Below are 25,869 nucleotides of genomic sequence, written 5' to 3'. Positions count from 1 at the left end.
CTAAAGGATGAGTCGAGCAGACTGTGGGGCTCCTTCCTCTCCTCCCTGCACTGAGCACCACAGCCGAGGACGCCAGAGCAGGCGGCCAGGACACCTTTAGACTGTGCCCCAGAACACAGCTGGGAAAAATCCACCTATTGTCTCGTGCAGCCTCTAGCCGAAAACTTCTGACTCCTTCTTCTTCTCTCCCATCCCTGTTTTTGCTTCAGAATCACAAAACCGGGCACACACATTTCAGGGCTACCCTGACTTTTGCTCCCCGTGCCCTGCACTGCACCAGGCCCCCCAACAGCTCCCCAGGGGGGGTGCGGAGCTGCCAAAATCAGGGCCAGGCTGCAGCGTGTGCTCCTCGGCGTCTGCACAGGTCGGGCTGCCCAACACTGCCCGCAGGGGCAGCATCTCCTCCTGCAGCTCCGAGGGGCCTGGGCCGGGCATTTTCCCTTTTCCCAGCAGGGCCTGGATTTCTGCACAGCAAGGAATATGTTCCCGGGACGTCAACTCCAATCTCTGCCGCGCTCTGACAGATTTAAGCTCCGGTTTGTTCGACAACATCCCAAAGTGTAAGAAACTGGGGGCAGACTCTCTAATCAGGCTGCAGGACAAAGGCCTGCTCTGACCCTGTCACTTCCACTTACTCCTGCTGTCTGTCTGGCTGCCCCCACCCTCTCGGCAGCCTCCCTGCCCACCCGCGCCCGCCCTCCCTCCCCGCGCACAGCTGGGCTAATCCTGCTCCTCCCGCGTCCAGCGCAAATCCTCCCCGGAGTAAACCAATCCTGGGAATTTTTATTAGATTATCAGCCTGCCAGCTCAGTGCTGGCTGGACTAATCCTAATCAGGACTGATTTCTATTAGCCGGCTTCGGGGAGGAGCTCTGCCGTCCCAGCACCCCAGCCCCACGGCCGGGGAGCCCGAGGCTGTTCCCCATTCTGCTCCCCATTCTGTTCCCCGTTCTGTTCCCATTTTCCTTTAGGAAGGAGCACATTCGGTCCAGGATCCCGGGCTGCAGCGAATGCAAAGTTTGCCCAGGGGCTGCGTGCCCGGAGTGGCTCTGGGCAGCCCCAGGGAGGACCCTCCCCAGCTCGGTGCTGAGCTGCGTGGGCAGCCGGGGGTCTGAGCCCCTCGGGTCCCAGCTCCCGGCCAGCACGGGCTGCTCAGCTCCACCCTGGCAGATGCTTTGTGGCAGGGCCACCAGCCTGCCGGGGAGCCGCCCGAGATGATGGGCTGGTTTCAGACACGAGGCCAAGCGGCCGCTGCTCGAGTGACCGGGACAGTTCGCAGCGCCGGCTGAGTCAGCGAGGTCTCCATGCCCCATTACCCATGCCCAAAGCAATCTAACTCTCGCCTCCCTCCCCGTTTTATCACGGCAAACCCTCTCCCGGGTCTTTCCTTCCAAATCCCATCCCCGGCCCTGGAACTGACCTGCCTGAGAATGTTTGCTCTGGACTGAGGCTGGCCAAAGCTTTGGCACCGCCTTAACGGGATCGGAGCGGAGCTGAGCAGCAGGAAGGGTGCTGAGCGGGGAGGGCTGCGTCCCTGCCTCTGTCCCCTGTCCCATCCACTGGCTCCGTGCTGAAAGCACAACTATTAACAGCAGCCCCCAGGGGACTCCAACGCACTGCTGAGCACAGCCAGCTGCGCTGCAGCCGCCGCGGAGATCAGACACGGAGCACTCAGCAAAGCCTCTCTTCCCAAAAGTGATTTGGGATCTGAAAAACCTCCCGGAGAAGAGGGGTCATTTAAAACCTAATTGCTGCTAAGCCTCTTCGAAATGCGCCCGCTCACCCTCACGCAGGCACAACCACGGCATCTCCGTGCTGCCTTCCAAGGAGAACAAAGTGCCCGCGGGACCCAAACTGCGCTGCCCGGGGACCGCGGCGCTCTCTGTGCTGCTCAGACAAGCAGGCTACAGGGCCAGAAATACCAAACAGGGCTTGGAGCGAGCCAAAAGATGCCCTGGGCTGGGAGCACGGCTGAAAGTGCTTTACACCTCCATGAGCAGCCCCAGAAGGAGCTGCAGCCACGCAGGAGAAGCGCCGCACGACCCAAGGGGAACAGCTCTGTGAGCAGCTCCCCAGCCAGTGCCGCACACACGGCGTGCTGCAGCAGCTTGGGGATGTGGGTGTAAAGCACCCAGAACTGCCCAGGACACGGGGCTGTCACCTGGGGCAGCTCCAGCCCTCTCCCCCCTCTCCAGCCAGGCTCACAGCACGGGCTCGCTCTGGTAGGTGGCAAGGTTTCCTAAGAGAGAGTTAACGAGATCCGGCTGGAATCAGAGGCTGCAGCAGGCTTCCTGATGACAGAGAGAGAAATGGGGGACTTGGTCCAAACCCTCCAGAAACCACATCAAAAAGAGATGTGGGCGAGAGCCAAGAACAGATGATCCAACTGTGAACGGGCCCTGTGTGTGTGCGCGCCTGTGTGTGTGCGTGCGTGCAAGCCGAGGGGAGAGGAGGAATCAAAAGAAAGAGAGAAAGGAAAGAGGAGGAGTAAGAATGAACAGAAGGATGGAAAGAAAAGGTGTGGAGGCACGAGATCAGGAAGGGCCCAGAATTGTCCCAATGTGTGTGGCCTGCTCGCAGGCACGCGATGAACAACAAGACATGGTAACGATCTATAATGGATGTCATGTGCTAATGACAAACACGGAGCAGGAGAAGCGCTGGGCCTGGCTCTGCCTCCTCTCCGCGTGCTGCAGCACGGGGCAGCCTTGGTTGGGCACGGCCGTGCACATCCCTCACCTCGGGGGATCCGTGGCCATGGGCAAACCCCGCACGCTGCTCCTTGCTCCGCTGCGAGCCCAGCTGCTGCTCTGGAGCCCCTTGACAAGGGCAAGGAGAAGGAAGCAGAAATCCACCAGGGAGCTGCTGGAAGAGCCTTGGATGGAGGGATGGGGAAGGAATCCGAGGGCCTCTACATCCCAAGGCACGTGTGGTGTGCCAGCTGTTGGCCAAAATGCGTCAGTACCGCGGGCAGAAGTGAAAGGGCCCGGGGAAGATGGGACGCGTGGCACAGCGGGGACAAGACGAGGAAAGAGAAGGTGCAGGAGATGGCTGGGTGACAGCAGGGACACAGGAAGATGGGATGGGAAACGGGCAGAAGGAAAACGAGCTGCCTGCATCCCCCACAAGAGCTCTGGCCTCAAGCAAGGACGCCCGCACAACCCCAGCCTCGCCGCCTGGCTGCAGGGAAGGTGCCCGGAGCCGGGCCATTCCCACGTGCAATCAGGGAAAGTTTAGACTTTCCTCCCCCCGCTCCCTCTTTTTTTTTTTTTTTTTTTTTTTCCTCCAATTTATCAGCAGATTGTGTGGAGCCGAGTGGCGCTCGCCTCACCCTGCTAAATAAAGCTTTGGTATTTCTGATAAAGCCATCAAATTCCTTATCACGCTGACACAAAGAGCATTTAAAGAGACACACACGCTCTCCAGCACCTTCCACGGCCCCGGCCCTGGCGCCTCCGGGTGCCCTTTGTGAGCTGGAACGAGCAGGGGGGGTGCTGCCAGCCCCCGGGTCCCCAGCACGGTGCCCACGCCGCGGGGGTCCCGCTCGGTGCCCGGTGTTGGGGCACGAGGCCGGGTTGGGTCCGGCTGCCCCAAACCCCGGGACAGCCTCGAGAGCAGCACAGAAATAACGCAGGCTGAGACGTGGCATCGATAGAAATGCCCTGCAACAAGAAGAGCATCGATGGCCGGAAAATCCTATCAGGAGGCCGGCAAAGCCGGGAGTCTGGAGGTGTTTTTAACATGGGAAATGGGAGATCTGCACGGCTGGGGCTGCACTGCCCCTCGGAAGGGCTTTTCCTCGTGCTGGCCAGGACGGGGTGTGAAAAGCCGGAGCCGTGCCGCAGCCTGGACTTTGGCCCTGCCTTTCCTCGCTGCACCGGGCTGCAACCTGCCACGGCCCCACTGCAGGCAGCCGGCGGAGCCCCCGCTCCCTCCCCGCAGCCCCAGCCCGCAGCCACGCTCGCTCCTCTTTGCCACGGCGCAGGCTGTTGTTTAACCTTCAAATTTATTATTTTTAATTATTTTGATTTATAAAAGCGTGCGGCAGTTAAAACCACATTAAATAAACTCGGCGTTACGGCGCTTAACAAACACACATAACTTTGGACTTCTGAGGACTCCATAAAATCATCAGCTGCCTGCAAGTCGCTGCCGTCGCTCGCCCGCACCCGCCCCGGCGCGCTCTGTCCCGGCTGGGCTCCCCCAGCCCTTCGTGCCCACGTCCACGTCCTTGCCCCCAGTCTGAGCCCCCCTCGCTCCCCTCCTCCCCATCCGTGCTCCCCCAGCAGCTCTCCTTCCTTGGCTCCCTGCCCCTCTCCAGCCAAGTGCAGTGTTTCGGCGCTGAATTGGGGTGTTTTGAGATCCCCAAGGGGGTATTTCAGCCTTGAACCTCCCCCCAGAGATGTCCCATCCCATTCAGAAGAGCTCGTGAGGTTTTGATACCCTGAATTTGAGCGGAGTTTGGTCTCTGCTGCCCGACCCAGGGCTCGTGCCCGGGTTCAAACCCAGCTCCGGGCGCCGCGGCGCCTCTCCCTGAACGGCAAACAAGCGTGGGGGAGGCGAAGGACAAGGAGCCATTAAAGAGAGGCAGGAGGAAAAGAACCAACAAAAAAAGTGAGGACACCGGCCTGGCCACCTCCAGCAGGGATCCCCTTGGGAAATTAGCTCCCTTGGGACCTGCTCCAGCAGGATCGGGGGCCTGCGCAGGGAGTGCTGCCTCGCGGCCCCTCTCCCCACCTGCCGACGGATCCCGGGGACGCGGAGAGCTCGCAGCCGCCGCCTCCTCCCCTCCGTCCTCGCTCGGAGGAGCAATAAAACCTGCCAGTGCTTTCACATCCCAATCACCTGCTGTTCCGCAGCCTGGCAGGGCCATCCCGAGGAACGCGGTGGGTGGGCCCGGCGCACGCAGAAAGTTGAGGGAAGAGCCTCTCGCTCCCCTGTTTCATTGGCATCTGCAGTAAAACATCGGTGATTTATACAGGAAGTAGGTGAAGAGCAATTATAATTGATTGGGAATCATTTCCTGATGGTGTCTGGGTGTGATTGATGGTGCCGGCCGACTGCTAAAGGACAGCAGGCGCTGAGGGGAGACGATCCGCAGCTCCTGTCCGCACACCACAGGAGCCCCGCTCGGAGCCGCGGCTCCCCCCACACCTCGCCTCCCTCCCCAGCTCCCCGGCCCCGCTGCAGCCCCCGCTGCCCTCCTGCTGCCTCCCCCCCGGCCTCCTGAGCCCCCCGGGAGGACGTTTGGCCTTGGTGGGCTTGGCACGGCGCGGGCTGGGGGTCCCCTGCCTCTGGTGGGAACTGCGAGGGAAAAACCTCCCCGTGCCAGCGTCCTGTCCAGGCGCAGTGCAGGACATTTGGCACCGCTGCAGCCACGCACCCTGACGGCCGTGCTGTCCCACGGGTACTCCTGCACCACCCCGCTCACAAAATTCATGAAGAAAACCTTTGGTTAGGAGTCACAGCCGAACACCCCAAGCTTTGAGCTGAGTTTCGCACTCGAGCAGAAGCTCCAGAAACGCCAGGGACCTCTCCAGGGATCTCCAAAAGGTGTTTGGAGGCTGCAGCGAGGGCACAGAGCTACAAACGGGGAAACTCAGCCGCTGGGGATTAACGTGAACAACTGAAGTAGCCCCATCCTTGGTGGGGCCAAGGGGCTCAGCGCTGCTCCCCTCCTGCTCCAAGCAGCTCACCGACCCACCTCGCTGTGCCAAATCCTGCCGCGGTCGGAGCTCAGGAGGAGGATTTTTAGGCTGGCAGCTGTGGGGTTCCTGTCCCATTGACCATTTTCCCATTAACTCGTTTGTACTGAGCTGGAGGGCACCGCAGAGTGGGGCAGGGGGGGAGGACACCGTGCACACCCCCTGCCCGCAGTTTGGGTGTTTCCCCCCCCCTGGGGAATGCCAGGGGCTGAGCCGAGGGATGCGGACGTGCTAAATATAAAGGCTGCAGGACAGAAGCGGGTCTGGGGGTTGTTGTTCACGGGGAGGGGTGGAGGTAAAGGTGGGGGCTGGGTGGCAAACCGCCTGCAGTCACAGGAGCCTGTCAATAAATTCTGCATTCGCTTTACTTTCCGACGGGGATTCATTCCCTAATATGGGGCTGGCAGCTTTCTGGGTTATTTCGAGTGTGTGTGATAAAGTTCCCTGGATGCTGATGGCTTCCTAGGATCAGCATTCTGAAAAAACACAACAAAACACCAGCAACGTGCCTCGATGTGCGGGGTGAGGAGAGGAGCCCTGCCTCATTGCAGGCTTTCCTGCGACCCGGGGCAGGGCAGGGGCGTGAGGCACAGCCCTGCCACCCGGGGCACGAGGTTTTATCCCGTGCCGAAGAGGTCTGCGGGCTCTGAGCCCCCCTGCACCCAGCGGGCACAAAGCAGCCCCTGCCCCGCAGAGACTGGGCCAAACAAAGGGAAACCGAGGCTCGGAGAGAGGATTTCATCTCACGATGCCCTGTCCAAGTCACCTCTGAGGTGGGGTGGGTCGCGGCAGGGCCGAGGAGAGGACCCGGGTCCCCACGCCAGCCCCGAGCGCCCCGGGATGTCCCAACTTCCCCAGCTCCTGGCAGCTGCTGCAGACGCCCACAGAGACCTGCCCCCGGCGGGCTGATAAGGGAAACGATCTCGCATCTATTCCCAACTGATTTCCTTAAGCCTACCCCGGCACCCCCGCACTGCGGGCTCCGGCTGCAGACGGCTCCGGAGGACTCGTCTAACCAGAGCCTCTGCTTCGCCCTCGCCCTCTCGGCTTCACGCGGGAGCCGTGGCTGCCATGTGGGGAAACTGCCCCGAGCCAACGAGGCCTCGGAGAGCTCTGCTGGTGCCCTACAGCAAGCCCGGCGCTCTGCCCAGCAGGCAGGTGGGCTTTCTGAACCAAATCTCCTCTTTTCTGAAGCACAGCAGTGGAAGTGCTCAGCGTTGACCCCAGCAGACGTCCTCAGGGGGATTTCTGCCACGGGTTAAAGGAAGCACCAAGCAAGGCGCTCTGCAAACAACATGCCACGTCTGCAGACCTGGCTGGCCCTTGTCACCTCCTCCCTGTCCCAAGCCGGTGGCGTGGAGCTGCTCGTCCTCGGGGGATGTAGCAGTGAAATGAGCCTGGGGAGGTCTCGGTGCTGCGAGGGCAGGAGGGGGCTCAGGGGATGCAGACACAAGGCTGCTCCCCCCGCCGCGCAGACCACGCTGCCGGTGGTTTCAGGGCAATCCGTTTTACCTGGAATTCGCAGCAGGCAGGGAGCGTGCTCGCGGTCCCGTACCGCAGCGCGGCGGACAAGCGGTGACTTGCTCACCTGCCCTAACACCGGCAGTTTCACGCGCACCTACCCTTGGATCCCATCGCAGCGCTAACCTCAGTGTCCTGGCCAAAATCCATCTCAAGCCACTGCATGCTGCCTACAGAAATTCCCCAGACGGTTTCAAAAGCAGAGGGTCAGGTTCCTTACATCCCGCCCTGGGCTGTTGGGCAGCGCTGCTGCCAAAACAAAGGAAAAAACTACTCCAAGTCTGGGGTAGAAATGCACGAGTTCAAGAGTGAAGCCTCCTACCTACCTGGTGCAGCGCCGCCGACCTGCGCTGGCTGGGGGAGTTCTTTCCCTGCCTCAAATCCAGCCCGTGGCAGGGAAGAGCTGCCCCTGGAGGAACGCAGGGAGCTGGTGGACACCCCGGTGACCGCTGTGCCAGCCGGCAGCGGGGTGACACCAGCCCGAGGCCATGAAGATGTCCCTTGGTGGCCCAACTGGCCAAGTCCCCGCTGTCCCCAGGGGCAGGGTGCTAATCCCCAAGGCGAGCTGTGGCACCCCGGGGCTGCCACATCCTTAGGGCACCGACAGCACCCATGGCACGGAGACCCCACGGTGCCGAGGTGCCACGAGGCCGAGGTGCGCTTGCGAAAGGAAAGAGCTGAGGAGAGCCCTGCAACCACCCAGCTGGGAAAGGCGTTATGGAAGCGTGTTTGTGGCTACCCACCATCCCCACGGCCCCACTGCGGAGGGGACGATGCTCTGCGAGCTGCCGGGAGCCCCGACATTTATTTATTTATATCGCTGCTGTCGCTTTGGGCGCCAGCTAGTTCTGGGCCACACGGGGTTAACCGCAGAAGCTGCTTTCTCTGCCTTCACTCTACCTCAATTTCCACTGCTCCCATCACCTTCCTCCCCCACCCCCTGATCTTATGAAAAAAACCCATCAAAATAACTATTTTATGTCTCCAAATATGCAGATCATTTTCTTTAATGAAAGATGCTTGACGTCTCCGATCCAATTAATATGCAAATGCAGGCGAGGATTTATTTGTGACATTCTGTCTGGGTGAGAGAAAACAAAAAAGGCCTGTTAACCAAAACACTAATTGCTGTGACTGATTGTCACATATCATCATTTTCATAGGATCTCCTCCATCCCTGGCTTGCAGGGAGCTGTGAACCAGGACTCGGAGACTCGCAGGCACCAAGGAGAAGCAGGGCAGCCAGATACCTGCCTGGCACGCACCGCTGCGCCGGGGCCCTTCCCGCTGTACAGGCAGCCCCCCCGGCACACCAGGCACTCGTGGGCAGCTTTTTGTGTCCCTTCCTGGGCCAGGTGCTCCCATGTCCCCCAGCCACCCGGGGATTTGCTGGTGTCACCCTTCTCTCGGTCTCTCCGCGCTGCCTCGTGCCTTCCCGGAGAGGTGCCCGCGGGAGATGCGCCTCGCTGGGACCTCACTGCTGCCCAGCTCAGCATTTCTGGGCCACGTTTGCAGCTCCAAGATCTCGTTCTAAGTCAGCACTTCAACCGGGAAGTGGTTTTGATCCAAGGACACTGAACCAAACGCCATCGGACTGGGGCAGAGCACGCCCAACCTTTCCCAATTGCCCTTAACCCAACGACCTGCCTTCGCCTTGGCCGTACCCTGAGCACACCAAGCGCACGCGCTGCGCACAGCGGGCACCACCTCTGCGCCCACCGGTGAGCACAAAGCACAGAAAGGAGCAAGAGGGAGAAGATGGGAAAGGGCACAGCAAGTCAGCAAGGCCACGACTAGGTGGCAGCTTTCAACAGCTGGCTGGGGTAGTGTGCGCTGAGCAGCCGGGGCGCATCCCAAGGGGCCGCAGGGTCTAGAAACAGAGGTTCCCAGTGGATTATCTTGACACTCATCCTAGGAAACCACCTGATGGAGAGCTGACTACTCGCACGTGGCCGGTTCCTCCTCCTCTCCCCAGCTGCCACCTGCACTCGAAGCAAGAAGGCGACACCAGTTCGCCCGAGTGCCTGGCGCTGGGGTCAGTGCTGGTGGCACCGAGGAGGCGAGCCCTGCTTCTGGGACTGCAGGGAGATCAGGTTTAGGCAAACACAAAGCACATACAAATCCTACTGTGAGTATTTTCCTGCCATTACCTCCCACGTAAGCAATTGCTGGAATTGCCACAGGGAGATTCTGTGATTATGAGCAGAAAGGGCATCAATCAGGCCAACTCTCTGTTCGGCTGCCTCCCATCCACTGAAGGCAGTCTGGGAACGTTTGATCTGGCAGTCAGAGCGCAGGGCTGAGAGGCGGGTGCTCCAGCACCACTCCCTGCTCCGCCACAGGCTCACCAACACCTGTAAATTATTCATTTAACTTTTCCTGTGCCTCGATTTCCCCTTTTGCTCCAAGAAAGCACTAATGCTCACTCGCCTTGCACGAAGCCTGAACTTTTACTGATCTTCTCAAGGGGATCAAGGGCGCCAGGTGGGAACCAAATGGAGAGCTCGTCTCCCACGGCACCTCCCTCCACCAGGAGATCCTAAAACGTTCTGCTCATCTCCAGTAACTCGGGGTTCTTCCAACACCACCCACTCCCCAGCAGGACACAAGCACAGATCTGTGCACGCCACGTGTCCCACTGAGCCTTCAGGGTCTTGGGATGGGTCTGCACCAAAAGAAGGCAGCTGCCTGACGCCACCAAAACCCCGAGGAGAAATTGGGGGTTTAATGAAGTCACTGGAGTTCTGCCATCCACTCCAACAGAGATATACTTCACGCTGATAAGGCAGGTTGGAGCTTTAACATGTTTTAGCTTATTAGTGTGAATCTGAGGAACTCTCTCGGGTTTAGCTTGACCAGCTAATACATATCGAAATTAATTTTTACCTTTTCTACACAAGACTTTTCATAAAGGTTAGCAAACAACTGCTTTACACAAATCCTTTCCTTTCTTCCTCGCGAAGAGAAGACCCAGGAGATGAACTCTGCAGAGACTAGGAAAACAATTTCTGCTTTAAACCACACATGCTTTGACATCTGGTTTAAAACCAACCCAGGCCAAAAGGGACTGCAAGTTACTACTCTGGTGGCTGCCCAGTGGTCTGTGTAAAATCCGGGAGTTGTTCTCCACATCTGCATCCATATCTACCCCTCAAACAGGTCAGAGCAGCTGCGTAAGGCGTGCGAAGCAATCTCAGAGAAAATACAAATCTACGATGGGACTGATAAAAATTTCCCAGCGCAGGCAAGAACGGGAGATGGACAGAGCCAGGTATTCAGGCCTGAAGCAGGAAAACCTACAGATGCAGATGAGGCGCAACGTGCTCGAGGACTTCCTGCACCTCCAGATTCCTCGCTGGAGCAGAAGCGGGGACATCGCCCTCAGAAGGGCTCGTAGCCCTCCGTGTAACTCGGTGACACATTTCCTGATAAAGCCGACTTCCAGAGGATCTGGCTCGCAGACAGGGGAGGCAGGAGAGTCAGCTCCGGGCTGAGCACCCTTGCAACGCAGGGACGCACAAAAAGCAACTCGTCAGCACGCCCGTCCTTTCAGCAGCCCTGGATCGCTCCCAAATGGGATGTCTGCTGCACCCCGCCACCCAGCTCTGGGATAAGGCGGCTCTCAACTGGAAGAGGAAAGGGCCCCCGAAGAGATGCCTGAGGGATTTGGTGGGCTGGGAACCCGGAAACCGTCTGGGATGTGGGTGGAGAGATCAGCGCTGAATAGCAGAGCCGTGACACACACACTTTCCATTCATCAAACTCCGGGGAGAAGGAAAAAGCTGTTATTTACCCCGCGCACATGGGGAACTGAGGCACGGAGAGCACCTGGGGAGCCCACCCCAGGACACAGCCGGCCCGGCCGCCAGGACCCCCGGCTCATCCATCCCCTGCTCCTCACATCCATGCCTCCGCCACGCCGATGGGAAACCGAGGCACAAAGGGGCGAGCGCCTTGCTTGATCAACAGCAAACTTGGCACGGGGAGCTGGGACAGGTCTCAGATCTCCTGAGCCCCAAGATAACGCCCTAACAGCCTCTGCTTGTCGGAAAAGGTTCCCAGCTCTGTAATCGAGCTCCTTCCCTCTCCCTCCCCAAGAGCTTAAGGAAGAGCAGTGCAGAACCCAACGGCGGAGCAGTTTGGAGAGCTGCAGGGGGGCACTGAGCACACAGAGCTGGATAAACCCCCTGAGACCACCAAGTGCACACCCACAGCGTGCACAGCGCTCCTCTGATCCTGCTGTAGGTGGAAGGAGACCGTGGGGAGGGACAGAGCCACGCGTGCCCTTGCCCAGTGGGTGCAGGAGACGAGAGAGGCTCTGCCACTGTGCACCACGGCGCTTCCCAGCCCGTGCCATGCAGGTGGCCGGCACAGGCAACCCGACGGCCCCCTCTGAGCCTGAGGAGCTCCAAAAGGATCCTCCCGGCACCGCTGGTGCTCCTCTGCCAGAACCAGGAGGTGGCTGAGCCCCAGCTGGGGCCTGCTGCCAGCAAGGTGGCACAAGGGCCGTGTCCCAGCAGGGGTCGGGAGACGCCGCGGCAGTGGCATGGGAGAGGAGAGGAGCGAGGGCTGGTAAACAACCCCCTCCCGTCCCCAATCCCGCTACTTTGAAGATCCGTGTGTTTTGAATTTAATTTTGATTTTCTCGACTTCAGCAGATTAAAGTTGAAATAACCTACAAATTACTTAATGTGTTGTAAATCTTCTGAAATTAAGGCCTAATGGGTAACACATGTCGGCAGGCAGGAGGCACGGAGGGGAAGCCGGGTTTCTCACCAGCACCGGGAATGCTGCGGGGCTGCGAGCCAGCCCAGAGGGGGCTGGGGCAGGGGCCACAGCGTCACAGCCCGGCCCCGCCAGCCCCCCGGCACCCACCTTCCCTTGGGGTCGGGGCTAGGAAGCCACCCAAGGGCCCTGCCACCAGGAGGGGTCACCAGGAGGGGCTGGGTGGCAGGACGAGGGCCACCAAGGGGAAGCAAACCCGCTGCCACCCCGCCACCTTCCAGCGCCCTCCCTGCTGTCCCGGCACCGTCCCCAACACCGCACACGGTGCCGGGACCCGGGGACCCCTCCTGCAGGCTCCGTGCGGGATGCCACATGGCGAGGGGCTCAAGGAGGCCTCCCAGGATGTCCCCTGGCCCTGGGCCACCCCAGTGCCACCCGGCCACCTCCGTGCACCTGCCCAGGGCCCCTCCGGGCGCCCGCTCCCCTCCCGGCAGCCGCGGCTCTGCCCGCCCGGGCTCCCCCTCTCTCCCTCCCTCCCTCCTCTCCAGCAGATTTCTCTCAAGTGCGCTGCCATATGGTTCCAGTTAAGCCCCATATTTTTTCTTGTCGATTGAAAAGACACACTTTCCTCTGTGCCAGACAGTTTACAGATTGCTCCGTTGGCTCAATTTCTTATTGGATTTCTCAAAAAAACTGACATTTTAAATTAATTTACAGCCACAACAAAAAGAGTTCAGAATTTTAATGGTGTTGTAAGTAATTTTTAGGTAATCCGCTCCAGATTTTGATATTAACCTTTGGATCCGAGTTCACCCAGCTACTATGTGACAGCACTTCAGTGGGCCTGGGTACCGGGGAGGGGGGCGGGAGGTGGGCCGAAGGCGGGCGGTAATTTACTGCATGGGAAAGCACATGGCACGGCGAGACACGCGAGCAAAGATGTGCACGGGCACGGCCCCAACGCCTGCCGAGGCGCTGGAGCTGCTGCACGAGCTGGTGGCGTGCGGGGAGAGGCGGTGGGGCAGGGGAAAGGGGTGCCAGGGGGGCAGGCATGGGTGCAGGAGGGTGCTGGTGGCCTGTCCCTGAGCCTCCATGGGCACAGTGCGAGGGATTTTCCGTCCCTGCTGTCCCCGTCGGGTGTCACTCACCGTGGTCACCCTGCAGGATGGAAGCCCAAGGGACGGCACCAAGCACCGGGTCTGGGAGTGCTGAGCCAAGAGGCAGGGCTGAGAAGGAAAGGCACAAACCTGGGACGGGGAATGGCACGAGGAAAAAGCCACCGAGACTGAGAATGCCCAGGGGAAGGGAGAGGGAACACGGGGAAAAAAAAGAAAAAGAAAAGCAGAAGGAATGAGTGAAAGAACAGCTAAGTGGGAGAGGAATGAAGGAAGGAAATCGAGCAGCAAACAACAGAAGGAAAAGGAAGAAAAAAACAAATGAGAGAACAAACGACCGAGAGAACAAATTGAGGAAGGAGGGGAGGAAATTAACGAATAATTAAGAACAAATGAATGAGAGAACCAAGACAGAGAAGGGGGAAGATGCAAAGAGGCAAAGGAGCCGGCATCACTCCTCCCGTGCCTGGGCCAGCAGCTCCCGTGCAGTGCAAGCAGCGCTGGCACATGGGACAGAGCTGCCGCCCGCGCCGACGCTTTGCTCAGCTCTGGCACAGAGCAGACGGTGGCTGGATGTGGTGCCAGCTTACTACACGGGCGGGTTTTGAACATTCCTCCCCTTCAGGAGTTACTCGAGGCAGCCAGGGAGCCTCACGCGGAGCCGTGGCGGTGCCGGTGGCGGCACGGGGCTGAGGAAGCCTTGGGAGCTACCTGCAGAGGCGGTGAGGGCGCAGGCGAGCGAGCTGCTGCAGGCACGGCTCTGGGGTCAGCCACGTCCACACCGGTGCCTGGCAGGCCTCAGGGAAGCTTCGGGATGTAAGGGAAGAGGCAAACAAGTCCTAAAGCAGAGCTGGGAAAGGCAGCAGCGCTGAGGTGCTCTGAAGCCCAGCAGAGGAGCGGGGACCCAGCCGGTCCCACAGACCCACCAGGGACTGGGGGTGGGAGGAGCGGGCTGTAGGGCTCCCGAAATTGGCCAGCCCAGCACCTTCCTGGCCGTGCCACCTCCCTCCTCCAGGCAAGAACTCAGGGCTCGTGCTGCCTGCGAAGAGTCCTGGGGAGTGCTGAGCCTCCTGCCGGCCCTGCATCCTCGTGCCAGAGGCAAGGGGGCCGGCACCGCTGCTGGGAGCTGGCACAGGGCCACGCGCGGGGACGAGGCGCCGCGTTCGGATCCACTGGGCACGGCGCCACGGGCAGAGGGACTCAGATGCCCCTCGGCTCGCTGCCAGGTGCGAGGGGAAGGAGGCAGGGGGGGGACACACTCAGATGCCCCCCCCACACCCACCCCGGCGCCGTGCCAAGCTTGGGGGGCGGACGCCCCCTTTGGCACCGCGCCGGGTGCTGAGGGATTCTCCCCGTGGCGCCCTGCCAGCGGCAACGGGGACCCCGCGGCGGGGGTCCGAGCTGCGGGAAGCCTTGCTTGGGGTCCAGGGCTGGCTTTTTCCCCCCTGCAGCACCATCTCCATGCAGCAAAGGCTCGAGCTGTGGCCTCGAGCAGGAGCAGAGGTGCAGGAGAGGCGTCGGGCTCCTGGGCTCCGCGCACCCCTCGGCGGCCGCCTGGCCGGTGATTGACTGGGGCCAGTTGCCATGCCGACCCCGGCCTGAAAAAACCCGCGGTAGTTGCCAACTATTTGTGTTGTTGTTTTACAACTGTGGCCAGTGTCACATGAGCGGGAGCCGGCTGGGGGCCCGGGGACACAAAGGCGAATGGCTTTTTAATGGAGTGTCCTGCCAGCGCTTGAAGACTCAATAAAGAGGAGCTGGCGAGACCCCTCCGTGCGGAAGGCCCCGCGCACGGGGCCAGGGCCTCTTTGTAGAGCCGCGGCCGGGCTGGGAAAGTTTGGAGGCAGCAGAAGAAAAGGGCTCCCCCGCCGCCCGGGCTCAGCTCTGTCACCCCGGGGGGACGGATCCGTCCCCAGCTGCCCCAGGGACGTTTCGGCCGCGCTCACTCCGGGCACCGGGCACTGGGCACCAGCCTGTGCCAGCAGCCCGGCACTGGGGACGATGCAGGATGGGGCTGAGGGGACACAAAGGGGGTTTGGTGGAGATGGAGCTGCTTGGAGCAGCAGGGAGAGAGCTCGGAGAGCTGCAAGGGAGCAGAAGGGGACACCCCGCACCCCATGGGGCCACGGGGCCGTGCCAAAGGTGAACGTACCCAGAGCCCCAAAGCCAGGCAGGCAGCACAGGGCAGGGAGCAGGGGTCAGTAGCAGAGTCCTCGGGGACACCCGGGGGCCCAGCAGCCCCTTCCCAACTGGAAAGCAAAGGGAAGAGGCGGCCAGGGCACGAGGGACGTGCGGGGTGAAGGGGCTCCCTTCCCAGCCCCGTGCCGCGCTCACAGACTCCTCCGACTCCAGGGCCATTTCTTCCAGCAGCTACAATTACATTACGGAGTTCCTGCGTGCGCTACTGAGCTTTATTAATTAATCCTGCTTGCTCTCACCCCAGCCAGGGCCCTGGCCTCATGCGGAGATGTGGAATTTTCCAGGAAAACTTGAAAATCATCATCGAGGAGAAGAAAATGTTTGACCTCAGCCCTTGGCGTGCCGGGTGGAGCAGGGGCAGACTTCTCCGGGACGGGGCGAGGCAGGGATGCGCGGCACGGCTCGGGGCAGAGCTGTCCTGGCCAGCACAGCACCCTCCCAGAGAAGCCCCAAAACACGGGGAACTTGGCTCTGGGACTCGTACCAAACTGCAGACTGGGATATGCAGACAGGAGGCTGAAATGCTCACGCCTGGGGGCCCGGCTAAGCTACCAGAGCCCGGTGCTCACCGCCAGGAGCCCGCAGCACAGGGACAGGGCGCAGAGAGTGCCTCAGCGCTCCACAACCAGCTCATTCCTCTGGTGAGGGTGAACCCACAGCGAGATCAAACCCGGAGGACTCAGGATGGTGAAACTACAGGTGCTGCCTCGAGTCACAGCACCCAGCGGGGACGCACGGCCCCGCAGCGAGGCCTCGGCACCGCTCCCACCGGTCAACCTTGACCGCTTCGGATAGAGCAGCAAGGCAAAAAAAACAAGAAACTCGCCCCAAACGGAGACGTCCCTCCTTAGCACACCCCACCACCCACGGTCGCTGGGATCCTGAGTGTGTCTTGTTCTGTCTCGGTTAATCTCCTGCCCAAAATGAAGTGAACTCGCTCCGTCTGGGAGCCGCGGGCTTCCAGCTTCCTTCCCCAAAAAGTAAAGGTGAGGCAGTGCTCGACAAAACAAACAGAGAGAAAGAGGCACTAATTGGTGAGCACCTGCCTGCAAAGAGCAGGAAAAATACCCAAAAAGAAAAGAAAAGAAAAAAACAAACAAAATAAAAACACCCCCCCCAAAAAAAACCTCTAGGAAAACAAAATGCACCGACATCTTTTTATTTTGTTTTTTTTCGGTAATTATACTAAAGATGAAAAACTCATAATAAACATCTCCCAGTCCCCACCTGCTAACAGTAATTATAATAGACTCAACAATAAATGGTAAAGCAGAGCAGTGCTGCATCTCGGGAATTCTCTAGGGTATGTGGATTAGCTCGGAAAGCCTGAATGATTAAAATACACTAATTAAAATTTTGTGTTCCTTGGTAACTCGTCTGCCTGGGCCCCTGGTGTTGGCAAAATGGGAATTAACGTGACAAAAGCAACACAGAGGGTTTTTGTTTTAAATAAAGAAGGGGGGGGAAGATCTATATAAACAAGTTCTCTCCGCGCGCGCACACGGATTCGGAGGGACACAAACTCTTTGGGAAGGACCGAGCCTCGCCGCCGGGGCTTGGCATCAAAGCGGCGCCGAAAGCTCGCTGCCCGCTCGCTCCCCAAGCCGTGGAGGAGGAAAGCTCGGGAGGGAGCAGGGGAGAGGAGCAGGGGAGAGGAGCAGGAGCTCGGCTGGGCTCAGACGAGCGGAGCAGTGCCCGGCGGGGAGGCTGGCGCGGGGAAGCCCCGGCGCAGGACACTCTTCCGCTCCGTCTCCCTCGCGCGCATTCCTCCACGGACTCGTCTGCCCTGCTCTTTAGCAAAGAAAACAGGACTTTGGGATAGCACACCAGAGCTTCTACCCCACTGCAGATACACAAAAGAAATTGAACACTTTTGGGTTGCCCTTAGCAACCTAATTGCATCAGTACATTGCACACAGGAGCCAAAGTAACTGAATTTTGATGAAAAGACGGCGGTAATTTACGGCATCACGAAATTAGTTGTCATAGCGACGGGTTAATTACATCTCAAATTAACAATGCAAGTGTGGTGAAATTAAATATAAATCATATTTTCTGCATAAATTATAGGGGTTGATTAGACCGGGGCTCGGGGAGAGGGAAAGGTTGAGCCGCCATGGGCCTACGCAGCTTTCTGAGCCGACGAGAGAGTCTCCTGGAAACACCGGGAGAAGACGGAGCAGGGGGGGAATGGAAAAGTGTCAAAGAAAAATCCGCCCTGCCTCGCTGCTCCTCTTCGTGGGGCTGCTTTCGCTTTTTAATTGCCAGCTCGGGCCTGCCTGGCTCCAGGAGGGAGCAGGGATGGGGCCGGGGGTCCCGTCCTGTCCCGTCATGGAGGTGCCGGGCTCGTGTCCCTGCTCCTCTGCGGGGCCAGGAGGGCTCTGGGAGGAGGAACCTCGGCTTCCTCGCCTGGTTTGTGGCACCAGCATGAAGCGAGGGCTGCCGAGGAGAGGAAATTCCTCCCTGGCAGCACCCACGGTGGGAGGGAGGTGGGCTCTGGGGCTCCCACCTGCAGGCAGCACGGACAGCGGCGGCTCAACCCAGGGGCTGAAATCAGGGGGTAAAAAAGGCAAGCATTAAGGGCACGAGGACACAGCGGCAGGGAAAGGGACAGCAGCAACGTCCAGCTGCTGCTCAGGTGGACGGCACCTAAGGACAAAGCAGGCAGAAAGGCTGTCGGGAAGGACCCAGCTCCAGCCGCTCCTCCGCGGGGACCGGAGCCGTGCAAGTGTCCCTGGAAAGGCAGGGAGAGCACAGGGAGCCAAACCCTGCACACAGAGCCCTCTGCTTCCTGCCTCCAGCTGCCTCGCTGGGTGAGGAAAACCCCAGTGAGGGCTGTGAGGAGCAGACGGGACATCCCTGCAGCACGGGGATTAACGTGGCAGGAGCCGGGCCAGCCGCCCGCCCGGCACCGCGCTCCTCCAAGGAGCAGGACTGGGTTCGTCCCGATGCGAAGGGAGATCCCCGCGTTTAGCTCCTCAGAAATCTGCTGTCCTTGATGGAAAACCACCCCAGAAGCTCTCCCCACACGTTGCTCCTGCAGCACTCAGTGACAAACCCCACAATCTCACGCTGCTGGTTCTTCCCAGCACAGCCCTGGATGGAGCCTCCTGCCCGCCACCGCCAGAGGAGCGGCTGGTGGTGGGCACAGGACTGATCCCTCCCACTTCTAAAACCATTCCTTACTTCTCCTACACCCACCAGACCCCTGCCCTCGCTGCCCATGGCAAAGCAATGCCCTGACCCAGCCCCGCTGCCTCCCCTCGCCTCCAGGACCCCGCGGCTCTCACGAGCCCCCGCCACGTTTCAGCTGGGCCCAGGCTGAGGAATTTCTCAAGTGGTGGTGTTTTTTTTTTTCCTTCTCTTTTCTTTTTTTTTTTTTCAGAGGGGAAGGAGGGAGAGCATATGAAAGAAAGGAAGGAAAAAGCCTAAAAGTAAAAAGCCCTCTGGTCCTGGCAGCCGGTGTGATCGATGGTGGTGGATTTGCATGTACATTTCATTAATTTTTCAGCATGCATTTTATTTATCTATGCGCCATACATCTGCTGAAGTTTATATACTTGATAATATATAAATATAGACACACAGCAATCAATACGACATCCGCTTCGCAGAAGCTTCCATTAGCCCCCCGCCCCCTCCCCCTTCCCCTCCTCATTTCCACAACCTGCTGCCTGGGCACCTTGCGCTGTGCCATCGGTTTCCGATTTTCATTAGCGGTGCAGCGCCGGCTCCCCCGGCCCCAGCCCTCCCCGTTTCCAGCCCATTCAGCTCCGTGTGGGCCGGGGAACCACGGCGGAGCCTGGGCAGGAGCCTGGGCAGGAGCCTCTCCCCGTGCCGTGTCCACGGGATGCTGGGGCTGCCCGGTGCGAGCCAGCAGCAGGCTCCCATTTACCCAAATCCCAGATTAGGGACGGAGCTGAGCCCCACTGGGGCACCGATCCCTCTCCTTCCCTTCCTCAGACACCCCAGCCGAACTCCCTCATCCCATTTTCTCCCCGCTTTATCACCAGGGCACATTTGGGGAGCGGGGAGCCCTGCGCCCAGCACGGTGCTGGCACGCTCGTGCCCGGCCAAATCAGCTCCCGGACAGGGCCGGCAATCTGATTACCCAGGATCAGCCCGGCTCAGCGCCAGCTGCAGCCTCAGTCGCTGTTTTTATCTTGCTGCCTTTGCCTGAATTTCTCCTGAATGCCGGGGAACTCTCCTCGAGCACACTGGAGCCTGCCCGCAGCACGGCTCCGTGTCAGGGCAGAGCTCCTCCACGCTCCGTTTCCGACCTGTTCCGTGACCTTGGGCACGTCGCACCCCGCTGGGTGCTGCTGCTCCCCTCTCCATCCCCATCCCAGCTCCCCAGGAAGGGCTGTTCCTCCTCACTGATCCATCTCCGTGCTCCAGTCCTGGCCGGGAAGGAGCTGCCCCATCTGTGGGGGAAGCCGCAGCCACCCGCGGGCTGCAACGAGCACCCGGGAGCCTCTCGAGCTGCTCCTCGGAGCCCGGCAGCGCAGCCAGGCAAGAAGCGGAGTGTGAAGGTCTGAAGCTGCACGGCACCTCGCATCACAGGGCAATTTATTAAAAAAAAAAAAAGAATAACTGTGCCTCTTATTATTATAACCGACCACAAACAAATCAGTGCAAAGCCTGGGGAGAATTACAAACGCTTTTCCCCCTGTTTTATGATGTAAAAAAGATCTTTTTTTTTTTTTTTTTTTGCAGGAGAGACTACACAGAAAGCATGCGGGAGCAGAGCAGAGGAATTAAAGCCCAGCGACAGATCTGGAGGACAGAGCTGAGCTGCGAGAGCATCTTTTCCACCCATCCAGCCAGGCAACCCCCTAAAAACCCCACTGGACTCTCGTGGCCCAGCCCTCCTCTCGCCCCCATCGCCACCCACACACTCTGAGCTCCTCAGGCAGGAGAAGGAGATGAACGAGGAGGCTTTGGAGACCTCAGGCATGGGGACCCGCAGCTCCCCTCCTGCAGCCTCTCCACCCTCAGCCTCTCCTCGCTGCCCCGGGGCTGGCCGCAGGCCCCAAATCCCAAACCTGGCCACCAGGAGCCCCAATACCCAGGAGCCCCGGCCACCCCGTGCAGCCTCCAGCCCCGTGGCGAACACCCCCCAGCCAGAGGTCAAGGGGAGGTTGGCGAAGGGGAGAGAGGCTGAAAGTACCTAAAAGGCTGCCTGCGCCTTTAAAAGAATTTTCATTTATAGGCTCTTCTCCTCTTCCACCATTTCAGTGATCTATATGCAAATATGCTAATGAATGCAAATTAAGACACCACTTTTAGTCCCAATTTAATAGAAAGCATTAAAATACCTTTTTTTTTTTTTCCAAAAAACTCCATATGCATGAAGGAAGGGCTTTTTTAAATTTATTTTATTTATTTTTTAATTTTTTTTTTTAACTTTTTTGTTAAAGTCACATCCAGCAGCAAACACGCCATCAAAGTGCTGGAGACAAGGAGGGGAAATCTGAGTGACATTTCCAGGTGCCAATTACTAAGATCTTGTTCCTCTTCGGGGAGGACTGTGAATTAATTTCTGCTGTTTTTTTTTTTTTTTAAGGCGCTATTAAAGCTGGTGGAAGGGCCCTGGTTGTGCTCCCCATCTCCCCCACACCTCCAGCAGGATAACCCCGGCATGGAGCGAAGCCCGTCACGTCCAGAAGGATTTTGTCACAGGCTGGTGGCACTTTTCTGAGTGGTGGTGGGGATAAAGCACCGGGGAGTGATGTGGGCATCACCACGAGGATACAGAGGGGACAAATCCTGCCGGGGCCTGGGGGAGCTGCACTGAAAGTTTGGGGCTCCGGCACCGTGGGGCCTCCGAGCCTCCCTGCAGCATCCCCAGTTTCTGCCTTTGGCTTTCCAGCCTTGGCAAAAATGCTCGGCTTAGTTAAATGAACACAAACCTCCCCAAATCAACAGATGCAACGTTACGTTATGTTGGTAACGCTGTCAAAGTCTAACAGAATACAAACTGTGAGTCACCCTCTTTAGAATCCACTGAACACAAAGCTTCCCACTCAAACAGAACCGTGTTTTTACCAAAACTTGTTGGGATGAGCAGCCTCCATGGAGCAGCGCTCCAACTTTGCACGAATCCACCCAGAATAAAGCAAGCCTGGCTTTCTTGGAGCACTTCACTTGGATGCTTGCTAAGTGAAAACTTGCCGCACGCGCCAACGTTTTGCTTACGGCTGCCATTTAATGTCAGTTCAAGGCTCAGAACGGCGCAGAATCTGAGCTCCTGCCTTTGTTTAACCCAACGGGATGTAAAACACAACGAGGGCCACCAGCACCGGGGTTTATCCCCACCAATTCCTCCTGCACAAGGCACCGGGACAGGCATGTGGAGACCAAAGGAGCCCCAGGACAGCGGTTCGGCTACCCCGGGATACCCACGGCTGGGGCAGGGATGTGAATCCCACCCCGTACCCTTCAGCTCCCTGCTGGATGCCCTTGCAGCCGCCCGCAGCGCAGCATTTCCAAGTGAGAGCTGTGTTAACGGCGGTCGATAGCCAGGACCAGCAACTGGCTGCGTGACACGCTTCTTCCTGGCTGAGAACGGGGGAAAAAATCAAACCGACCGGGCACGGCTCTGCCAACGGGGCTGCCAAATCCCAAAGGCGTCCCCTTCTGCTGCGTGGCCTGGTGGCAGCCCCAGCACGACGGCTGTCCTCATCTAACCTGGGCAGCAAGGAGCCACCAGGGACCTGCCACCTCCAGGCACTGTGCCGACAGATCCCCTCGCACCAGGCTGGCCACGGGGCGCCGGTACCGGTGCATCCCCAGCCCTGTGCCCCCCTGAGGCACACCAGGGGCTTGGGATGCCCTCGGTGACGGGGTCCTGGGGTGTGCAGGAGCCCCTCGGGGCCGCGGGGCGGGTGGCTTTGTGCCGGTGCCAGCAGTCGCCCTGCCTGCCCGCGGCGCGCTGCGGGTCTCGGCTCTCCGCAAAGCGCGCTGCGAGCAACATGAAAAGCCCCGAGCGCGTACGCAGGCTCCTCGGACATGACGGGGCACATCTCCCAGTGTTTATGGCAGAGAGCAGATATTTAGATATTTACGGGGAGTTATGTTTTGTTGGTGCCAAACCCTTGGTTTTACTGTCAGAAAAAAAACAAACCCCAGCACCGAAACTTGTCTTCAAATGGAAATGCGCAGAGAAGAGAATGATTTCCCCATCAAACCAGTTTTATTAGATATAAATATCTCATTATTTGTACCAAGTGCTGGGTTACCAAAGATTTTACATGCAACTTCTTTATCGTGTGTAGGAGTCTTTATATAAAAAGACCTGTGTATCTACATATATTTAAATGACCCTGATTTGAATTCCATCCGAAATACTTCTGCTTTTTCCTAGATCTATAAAAGATTCAAAAAAATAAAAATAAAAGGAAAGAAAAAGGAAGGAGGAACTATCTGACTGCTCGCATGATTTCTCCGGCCCTCCAAAGCCCACCAGTGACGGTAAGGACGAGGCGCTTCCAGCTCTGCATTTTGCAGCCCGTTTCCCTCCTCGCCTCCTTTCCTGCCCTCTGTGAGCGCACACTCACACAAATTCCTTCCAAGCACGCTCCAGACTCACCAAAACCCATCCCTCCAAACACCAGAATTAATCAAATTAGTAAACATCACAAACGCTGCCTACGAGAGCGGTAGGTAACACGTGGGGTGTGTATCCCGGAGCGCACACAAACCCCTCAGGAGTCGAGCCCAAACTCCTACAGCGGCCCCACACAAGAGAAAACATCCCCACGTCTCCATCCACACGCTCTGCAGGCATGTGCCCACACAACAAACACCAAGACAGCCCGAAAACACACACACACAGCTCGATAAACACACACAGCTCACCCGCACACACATTACCTGCCCAAACCACAAAAAACAGAGCCTAAATATAAACTCCTCCCCAACAATACACAAACATCCCCCAAAAACACACCACGCGCACCGACGCCTGCCAAGTATCATCGCAAATGCACACAGCAAAGACGTTCTGCAAAACACACAACTCGTCGGAGGCAGCCTGCCACCTCCAGCTCCAGGGGGGTGTCTGAAGGTCCGGCCCCCGCGTCAGGCTGGGGGAGATGCCAGACGGACGGACGGACAGAGGGGAAGGAGAGCGTGGGCAGGGGGAGGTAGGGAGCAGGATGGAAGTTGCCTTGTGGGGAGGGAGATGGATCAGGCGGTCATCTGGAGACCCGTCTCCATCCAGAATTAATGTGCTGAAGTTCTCTGCTTTCACTTGGGATGGTTTGAAAGAGGCAGCGGGCGCTGCGCTGGGTGCTGGGTGCAGGGCGGGCGGCGGGGCTGGCACCGTGGGGCCACGCGGGGAACCCGAGTGCTCCATGGGGGATGGAAGGATGGGAGGAAGGGAGGAAGGATGGGAAGAAAGAAGGGAGGGAGGAAGGAAAGCAAAGGAAGGAAGGAGTGTGCTCTTTTAGGCTGCTAGAAGTTTTGCCCCATAGCATCACTCATAGCGCCCACCCTACGGGGAGCGAGGTGCAAGGTGTCTCACCCTGCTGGCACCCCATACACAGCCCAGCCCTACAGCTGGGAGAGACGGACGGACACGGGATGCCCCGTGCTGATGGCACTGGCCCTGAGCAGCAGCAGGGAGCTGCAGAAGATCCCAGGGAAGAAGGCCTCGTCCTGCAGAGCTGTGGCACGGTGGGGACCAGAGTGGCCAGGAGACGCGCGAGGCAGAGCAGGGAGCAGGCAGAGAGGAAGATGCTGAGGGCACAGCCCCACGTGCTCAGGAGGGGCCCATTCTGCCCCCAGGCAGCCCCGTGGGGCCGGCAGTGCCGTGGGTGGTGCGGGGAACGGGTCCTGGGGTGGGCAGGGGGGGTGGCACCCACACGGGCACCGGCACGAGCACCCCCGGCTTGCAGTGCATCCACCCACCCTCGCCAGGGCCGGGGCAGCCACCAGCTCCTGCTGCCCCCTGCTCCTCCCGCGGGGATCCATCCGTCCTCACCTCGACTCCCAGAGCCGGGGGGGATGCTGGGGCTGGGGCGGGGGAGGAGGAACTGAGAGCAAACAACAGCAACAGGAACAGAGTTGAGCCATTTCAATTATTCATATGCCAGATGGATTCTTTTCCTGCCCTTTTTTTTTTTCTATAAAAATAATCAAAAAATAAAAAAATAAAAAAGGAGGGGGGGGGGAGAGAACACTGATGTTTGGGGAGTGAAGGGAGGAAAACATATTTTCCCCAAAACAAAGTGCAGAAAAGAGAGGGGAAAGCCCCAGCACACTCATCTCTGTGCCGGGAGACCACAGGGAGCGCATGAGTTTCCACTCACCAGGGAACTCACAAATGCCTGATCTTTTATTTCACATGCACAGAGCAGAAGAGAAGGAGAAAGTGAAAAAAAAAAAAAAAGAGAGAAAGGGAAAGAGGGATGGTGGCAGAGAGAGAAAGGGACACGGAACGGGAGAGAAAGGGAGAGCGAGAGACAGCAGAGAGAGAGGGAGGGGGCAGGCAGGAGAGGGCTTTGACCTTCTGTGAAGGATATAAAAAATCCAGCAGCCTCAGGGGACACCCAACTATCTAGCATATTGCTGTTAAAATGTCTGCAAAATTTAATACACTTGGCATGCCATCTAATCAGTCCTTGGAAACCACGGTTGTTCTCCCTCCTGCACTCCAACTGTCTCAGACCTGCAGCGCTTGGGGACGAGGCTGGGCACCTCCTGCAGATGACAAAGTTTGGTGTAGCGCACGCAGGGCGGGCTGGGGGGGCTGTGTTTTGTGGTGCTGCTTTTTTTTTTTTTAAGCAGCAACCAGCAAAAAAAAACATTTTAAGAAAGTTTTGTAGAGATTCCTGCACATCGAAGAGCTGCTGCTGGCCGTGCCTCGTGTGGGCCACGTGGAGGACCTGATGGATGGAAGGACGGACGGCTGGACGGACAAAACCAGGGGCTGAGGGCAGCGGGCACGGCGGTGCCAGCACCACTGCTGGTGCCTGCGTGTGTGTGTGCGTGCTGCAGGTGTGCACGCCCGCCCTGCACCGTGCTGGTGTGGGCACACTCTCCGTGGGGAGCAGGGCTGGGGGCGAGGGGGTGCAAAGCAGCCCCAGGACAGGGCGGTGCCGCGGTGCCCACGCTCCTTGTGGAGAGGGGCAGCCGCCCACGCTGCGTGGCAGCAAAGGGAACAGCTCGCAGGGAAAATAACAACAAGAAAAAGCCCCAGCCCTCGGAATAAGAAATGCACCCGATGCTGGTTACCGGCTGCATGTCCTGGGGGGGCTCGGGGGATTGCAGGGCTCCCAAGGGCACAAAGGCACAAAGCCTGTGAGCACCCTGAGACCCCCGGGCATGGCAAGGATCCTCCTGCAGGTCGGAGTCTTCCTACCCCATGGGATGGTCCTGGGAAAATTGCTGCACAGAGGGAAGCCACCTCGGGGAAAACAGGGCTCGCTGCCCACAGGGGATGGGGCAAAAAGGCTCCTGGGTCCCCAAAAAGGCTTGGGGACGTGAAGGCAGAGAAGCAAGCACGAAGGCAGCGGGTGGGACCAAGATCTATCCGTGGAGAAAGAGAAAGGCCACTGAAGGGACAGGAAAGGGATTGGATTCACGAGGCTGCGGAGAACA

General features: G+C 58.8%; 1 protein-coding gene and 1 long non-coding RNA gene across 6 annotated transcripts in view; one reads left to right on the top strand and one right to left on the bottom strand.

Annotated features, from left to right (window-relative positions):
- The window catches only part of CASZ1 (castor zinc finger 1), a 204,309-nt gene that overhangs the window by 102,484 nt on the left and 75,956 nt on the right, over nt 1-25,869 (bottom strand). The gene's annotated exons all lie outside the window — the stretch shown is intronic.
- LOC137843536 (uncharacterized) lies at nt 23,088-24,446 on the top strand. The gene is made up of 2 exons (XR_011089573.1): nt 23,088-23,556; nt 23,884-24,446. It is a non-coding gene; the product is annotated as an uncharacterized lncRNA (long non-coding RNA).

The sequence above is a fragment of the Anas acuta genome, chromosome 22 (assembly GCF_963932015.1).
Source record: "Anas acuta chromosome 22, bAnaAcu1.1, whole genome shotgun sequence".
In the NCBI taxonomy this organism is placed as follows: Eukaryota; Metazoa; Chordata; class Aves; order Anseriformes; family Anatidae; genus Anas; species Anas acuta.
Note: the sequence above shows the minus strand (reverse complement) of the source record. Positions and strands in the feature narration are given on the sequence as shown.